The sequence below is a fragment of the Nannobrachium achirus genome, assembly GCF_963921795.1.
Source record: "Nannobrachium achirus genome assembly, chromosome: 14".
Taxonomy (NCBI): domain Eukaryota; kingdom Metazoa; phylum Chordata; class Actinopteri; order Myctophiformes; family Myctophidae; genus Nannobrachium; species Nannobrachium achirus.
In genome coordinates, this window is record NC_137821.1 from 28311404 (window position 1) to 28318897 (window position 7494).

At 42.6% G+C, this 7494-nt stretch overlaps 1 protein-coding gene across 1 annotated transcript in view; it reads right to left on the reverse strand.

Moving 5' to 3' along the window:
- mpdz (multiple PDZ domain crumbs cell polarity complex component) overlaps window positions 1-3878 on the reverse strand; it is a 120015-nt gene extending 116137 nt beyond the window's left edge. The window contains exon 1 of the mRNA XM_080741315.1: window positions 3800-3878. The gene's annotated coding sequence lies outside the window, so the exon portion shown is untranslated. The remainder of the gene's footprint in view (window positions 1-3799) is intronic.
- Window positions 3879-7494: the final 3616 nt, after the last annotated feature.

The following is a 7494-nucleotide window of genomic DNA, read 5'->3' on the forward strand; positions in this document are numbered from 1 at the left end:
GGAGGAAATCGGCGCAAGCGCTGACTCATTGTGACATCACTTCATAAAAGGCTCTGACATCACGTACGCCGGCGCGAAACGTTCGGAATCACCATATGCGGAGCTGATTGTTGACATTAGGTGTTTCGGAGGAAACCGGCACAAGCGCTGACTCATTGTGACATCACTTCATAAAAGGCTCTGACATCACGTACTCCACATGAGTCAACAAAAAATCTCTGTGAATGTGTATGTATGTATGTAATCCGCGTATCTCGAGAACCCTTCTTCCCACCGGCACGCGCGTTCTCCAGATATGGGCATAAAATGAATGCCCGTATGCGGAGCTGATGTCTGACATCAGAGTTTTCCGCAACCGGTACTGTGTGTGCAGAGATCTCCATATATGGGCATAAGGGGACAAAGGCAAACAGATGGTCAAAACGGGTCCTATGACAACAGGTATATTGGGGTTTGCATTAAAGGGTGGGGACAAAGGCAAACAGATAGATGGTCAAAACGTGTCCTATGACAACAGGTATATTGGGGTTTGCATTAATGGGGTCCGCTCCAAAAAAGATAAAGAAAATAAAAGAGACAAGACAAACATAAGACAAGCAACAAAGCGTGGGACTGGGAGGATGACTTGAATGATGCAGATTTAAGCAGGCTGCGTATTCTGCTTAAAGAAGAAACAAACAAAAAGCGACAGAGATCTCATATATGGGCATAAAATGGACGCATATAAACAGATATCTCCATATGCTTAAAGAAGAAACAAACAAAAAGCGACAGAGATCTCATATATGGGCATAAAATGGACGCAGATAAAAAGATATCTCCATATATGGCATATATGGGCATAAAATGGACGCAGAATCACAAAGATCTCCATATACGGGCATAAAGGGACACAGACAGACAGATACAGAGATCTCCATATATGGGCATAAAATGGATGCAAATAGACAGATATCTCCATATATGGCCATATATGGGCATAAAATGGACCCAGGATTATATCTGCAGTGATCTCCATAAATGGACATAAAATGGACGCTGACAGACAGACAGATACAGATATCTCCATATATGGGCATAAATGGACACAGGCAAACAGATGGTCAAGACGGGTCCTATGACAACAGGTATAATGGGGTTTGCATTAAAGGGCGGGGCATTCATTCCCTATTTACATCGTTCCCGAGTTGGCCAGGTCGCCGACTAGACGCTGGGCCGCCCGAAGCTTCTAGTGTCCAACCAACCGCAACTCGAATCACACGTCCTGTGCAAATTCTGTCCTGCAGGACCTCGCCCTTTAGGTCGCGTTTCCCCCTTAGGCGTCTTACTGGTGAACATCAAAATGCACTTCTATGGGAAGAGATCATTTCCCACCACCAATCCTAGAATGAACAAGTATGCAGCCAGAGTTTCCATAATTTGAAGCCAGTTGCTGTAGCCTACACCCTACAGCATAATATATTAGGCTAGAACTATTTCATCTTTATCAGAGAAATGCGGTGTTCAATCCAGTTAGGCGTACTTCTGCTAGCTATGCTACAGTGTCTGCTGACTGGAGTGGACACACTGATGACATGATGAAAAATGTTAACAGTGGACCAGCAGTTAGCCTGTAATGATACACCTGCTCAGGGACGTGCTGGCCATTAGGAAAAGCGGGACAACTCCCCAACGGCCGGTTCATTCTCTGCCGGTCCAGGCCGGGCCATTAGGAAAAAATTAAACTGTTTGCACAAAAGTAAAAATGTAACTGTTTGCACAAAAGTAGTGAAAACAGCAGATCTACAAGCACACAACGCCTCGCACCGCGAGGCGTTGTGTGCTTGTAGATAGGCTGTTTTCACTAGTTTAAATCATTTTTTAAATGATAAATACAAAACAAACGGTTTTGGACATACAAGTTTTCCACCCAACAACAACGAAATATAGGCCTAATTCATGTAATTGGCCCACTGGCTTGTCACTTGTCATGATCTGAAATGGCAAATCTTTGAGTAGCAGCAGCGCTATAGAGAGAGATCTCTCTGTAGCGCGCAATGAGGGCCTCTCCAACTCTTTTTCCCGGGCTGAATCAGGGGCCCAGCACGTCCCTGCACCTGCTGGTCAACATTGTGTCAACTGCGTTTATAGTTTTGAAGGAATCGCTGGCAAAATATGTAAAGCGCCATTCCCACTGCACGATAACTATAAAGATAACTGTATAACTAACTATAACTATATCTTTCACCATTGTATTGTACCGGTATTATTATGATATATTTGTTTTAATAGTTGGTGTGAACACTGCCATTCACTTAGCGATTTTAAAACTATATTTTTTATAGTTGTAGTTGTAGTCATAGTGCTCACTGCTCAGTGTGAATGGGATTTAAATCAGACATCAGGGGACCCAAAAGAGAAATTAGAGGTTTGCCTGGCTGGGACCCAAACTAGTGAAATCAGCAGATCTACAAGCTCACAACGCGTCACTTTAGATAGCTATTTTCACAACTTCTTAAACATTTACTAATTTATGGAATTTCTTAGATTTCAATTGTATTTATTCATGAAATTACTAAGAAAAATCATTGCATTTTTTGCAATGATTTGAAATAATAATAGGCCTAATTAAAAAACGAAATGTAGGAAACAAAAGATAAAGGGAGCCATACACACACATGTGACCCACACTGTTTGGGAAACAGTGGTCTAAAATTAAGGCCAAGCAATGGCCTACAGTCATACAATGACATGTCGTTAATACACACATTGTTCATTATTATTCAGTGCCGAATAGCTGCATGGGGACAACAAGTGGCTCCAACTGATTAGCCCCGTTCCCATGGAAACGCCTGTAAACAATGCCTGTAAACAACAAGCTATTCTTATCGGCAGCCCCCCGTTTGATTGATTGATTGATTGATTGAATAAATAGGCTACTTTATTGGAAGTTTGCATAGGAAAAGGATAGGCCTACAGGACAGGACAGTTCACTAGGTACAAACTCAACTAAAAAAGATAAATAGGCTATAGCTACCACAAGAAAGTTGCCAGGTTTGTTTTTAAATGGGGGTCCCTTTTTCCTCAGACCTATCGCGACATCGATCTGGATCACATGATAGTAGGCTATACAACGGTGTTGCTTCGCCAAATAGCCGATTTAAAGCTGAGTCTGAGAGCTTGCAGATCTGCTACATTTTTTTCGGTCTGCTCAAATATACAAAGACCCAACAATGCCATCCATTCAGTCATGTTATGTTAATAGTAGGCTAAACTTCGGCAAATAATAATAATAATAATAATTGATAATTAGGAATATAGCATAATAGGCTAATAATAATAATAGACCTAATAATGGAAACGTGACAAGTGGATATTTAATAAAGTCGTGCCTGTAGCTGTTATAACCGTATTATTATTGTGTAGCCTATCAAGGCTGTAAGGGACAATCCGCTTTTCTCAACTCCTCCTCCTCTCTTCCCATCTCATCCATGAGAAGCAACAGGCTTCCGACGCAAAACACGACAAAAGAACAGAAAAGTAACTAAAGTTGGGCGACCTGTTGAGTTTGGAACAGAGTTTCCACATAGGGAAGCATTTATTTAGTACATCGAAGCGTTTTACACGCGACAAGGACGCAGAAAGCCACTTTATATCGCATATTCAGTGAATCGTCGCACAATGTTATGTTCTATTATGTTGTTATGTTCTAAAGAAGCAGAGACGCGGTCCACGTTTGTTCTTTAGCAACACAATATTGTTGGATCATTAGATCACACAAAGCACAAGCTACAATAAATACAAAAAGAAATACACTTACATAGGCGTTCCTTTGTAGCCTACTTGCTGTGCGATCGAACGGTATGCCGTTGTAACACTCAGTACCGCTGCGTGTAACGGCGCACAGACTAGAGCAGTAGACACAGACCGAGGGCTCCAACATGGGGCGTAGTGTAATCTGATCCTATACTGCTATAGACACATTTACAGCGTTGAAGTGCTGACACACACTGATGAGGCGCCCCTTGCTGGACATTTGAACTACTGTAGCTATATGTCCCCTAGCTAATATGTCCCCAACATTTGTAATTGAATTTCCCTGTTTGATATATGTATGTAGTAGGCCACTTTCCCTGTTTGATATAGGCTATGTATGTAGTAGGCCACTGTGGGCTTTAGGCCACAAACCCCTTCCAATTAAATAATAAACAAACAAGCAATTTAAACAATGAAATACATAAATATAAATAGGATCTGGAACCTTAGTGTAACACTGTAAAATCCTCAGTGTTAAAATCAGGGGCGTCAATTGGGTATGGCAGGGGTATGCAGCTGCCATACCCTGGGTCCAGGGGGGAAGATAAAAGTTAGTTATTTTTTTTGTTTTTCTTAAATTTTTATCTCACGATTTTTGTAACCCATTTTTTCACCCGGTGCCAATTGCCTAAGCTGTGATCCTGGGCTCTACTCTCCCTCTACCAACCTGGGGAGGGCCCCGAACTGAGCTCATGCTTCCTTCAATGCATGAGGAGTGAGCAGGCCGCTTCTTATCACCTGACAGGGGGAGCTTCCCCGGTTGGACGTAGCGCGTGGAAGGAACACGTTATTCCAACCAGTTCCATTCCCCTCCATCAGGTGCCCTGGCTGGCCAGGGGGAGGCTTTATAGAGACCAGGATTACTGCATGTTTTTGTGAGGGTATCTACCCTAGGAGACACGGGGAGAACATGCAAACTCCACACAGAAAGGCCCTTTTGCCAACCCCACCTAGGGTGTGGGCACTGATGACGCAGAGGAGGGAACACGCCCCCAGCACCCACAGTGTCCCCCGGCGGGAATCGAACCCAGGACCTTCTAGCTGTGAGGCGACAGCACTACTGACTGTGCCACCGTGCCCCCCAAAAGTTAGTTCTAAACATGAATCCATGAATGTCTCTTCGTCTATCTGTGCGGGTTATTATGTTGGTAAATTACAGTAAAATAACTACAAATGCAAAATGTAACAAAATGGTCACTTTAACAAGGTATTATAGACTAATTATATTCTCCACACCTTTATTCTCCCCATCTTGACAAAATGGTAGCCTATATTCCCAGGTTCCGCAGGTCAGCTGCACAGGTGCAATGCCAGCCTTAATGCAGCTAACTGTTTTAACATGGCTGGCCTAGGATGTCTAGCTCAGCTAGGCTAGCCTACACTAGAACAACCGTTCCAGGCTCGGCTGCCATATCCAGCCTATTCAATAAACCATAGAAATAAATATAAATATAAAATAAATGTATCATGCCTGTTGCTAAGGTATGGCAACATGACTGGTGTCTTGCGTGACACCAGTCATGTTGCCATACCGTAGCTTTTTCTGAACTGACGCCATGGTTAAAATGTACCTCTCAAATAAGGACTGTCTGAAGACTCACCTCTTCAGACTCCATCTAAACCCATAGCACTACTGTATCACTCCCCTTCCCTCAATGGCCATACATGAAGCTAGTTTTTACTGATTAGGTGTGTGGTCTACCTATGTTATTGCTTTTCTAGATTGATATTCCTATCTATGCATTAGTTATATTGTTGTTGATGTACTGAAATATTATCTTGCTTGTTACAGGCTATTGATGTATTACTTGCTTATTGTAAGTCGCTTTGGATAGTGTACACTCTGACAGTAGACCAGTTAGTCTAAGGGTCCATTTGGTTCTATTATGCTTATGGTCATCCCCAATGGCTCACACACTGCTCCATCTCACTATAATAAATCTTTGCAATGGAAGATCCTACAAGCTCACACAAAGTCAACAAGAGTATGACTTTTAGAATCAGAATGTTGTCTGAGAGATACATTGATGATGGTGTTCTTTTTTGTAAGTGACCAATATTAAAACATAACATTTGCCACTAAATTTCATCTGCCAGTCACTGCTGGCAATGATGCAAATGATCCTGCTGTTATTCACTCAAAGCATGTTACCTGTTGTAATAATACTGAATTATTTATGATTCATTTTTAACAACAGCTTTATCTGTCTATACTGGAAAATCCAGAACACAGAAAGTGTGCAAATTGACCCAGGAATTTACTGTGTAGACCAGTGGTTCTCAACCTGTGGGTCTGGACCTGTTTGGTTCCCCAAATTATTTTGGGGGGTCCCCAAATAATTAACTTAATGTGCAACATTGTTTTCTCACTCAACAGTAAACAAACCAACAACGTTTAAGTGTATAGAGGGTGTCTGTACATTTCTAAAGTGACAATTTAAGGACTTTTTAATGCCTCTAAAATGACAAATTAAACATTGGCCAAATGATCAAATACTAGAGGCAGATATTGTGAAAATAGCAGATCTACATGCTCACAGCACCTATAGCAACACGAGGCGTTGTGAGGTGGGGTCACATTGTGTACAAATGGACCCTTACGGGTGCATTTGGTTCCGTGTATATGTCACGGTTAGATAGAGAAACGGTTAGATAGAGAAACGGAGGGCTCGCCGTGCAGCACGGGGCGGAACAAGCGGTCGCCACAACAACGTCCTCCAGGCGGAGCCGCTCGATTGTCCACGACATTGCAAGCGGCGCGAAGGCCAGCGGACCAGGGCCGCGCGGAGCGCCGCGCGAGTTACGAAGCCGTGGTGAATGCAATCGTTATATTTATGCCCAGGCCGTAAGGCCTGGGCAAGCTAGGCTAGGCTAGGCTATAGGCTAGGCTAGGCTAGGCTAGGCTAGTAAATAAAGAAAGAGAGTCGCAAACGAGTGACGTCAGCGCCTTCACTAGTGAATGGCTGTCGTCGCCATCTGGTGGTGATTGGTGTGTGGTGAACGACAAAACAAGCGCTCTTACCACAGTCTAACCGAGTTACCCAAACTAACCGTAACATATACACTCTCAGAATATGTGGATATGTGGTAGGCCTATATAGCAAACTGGGTGTTCTTGAAATTAAAAAGTTTGAGAATCACTACTGTAGACTATTGACCCAATGCATAATCAAATTAATACAACTGCTGAAGTACAGTAGGTCAATAACTGAAAAAAAGGCCAAACCACAAACAGTAATGTTATTGTATTCTTCTAAACCTGCGATATTCTCCAGCCATCTGGTATTGTGCATATCAATGTGGAAAAAAATATACCAAATAACAAAAAAGTTGGTTTATCACATGAATAAACACAAGTGAACTGTGAACTGTAATGAGCATTTTCAATTTCACTAAACATTGCCTGGCACAAAAGGCGGCAGAAGGAATGTTTTCTTCAACCCAGGAAGCACCTTGGAAAAGGACACGGTGTGCTGATACAATGTAAGATCATCTAGTGTATCCTGTTTACAGGATTACGCTCTCCATTTCAGGTCCCAATGTACCATGCTTATCAAATTTGATAGGAGCCGTAACTCAAAATTAAATGTATCAAACGTCCTCAGGGACAAACTCCTTAAGAAATTGTGATTCCAGCAGCAAATCTCACACGTGCAGACAGTCTAGCGCTGAGACTTTTCTACATTGTCCAGGGGTGGG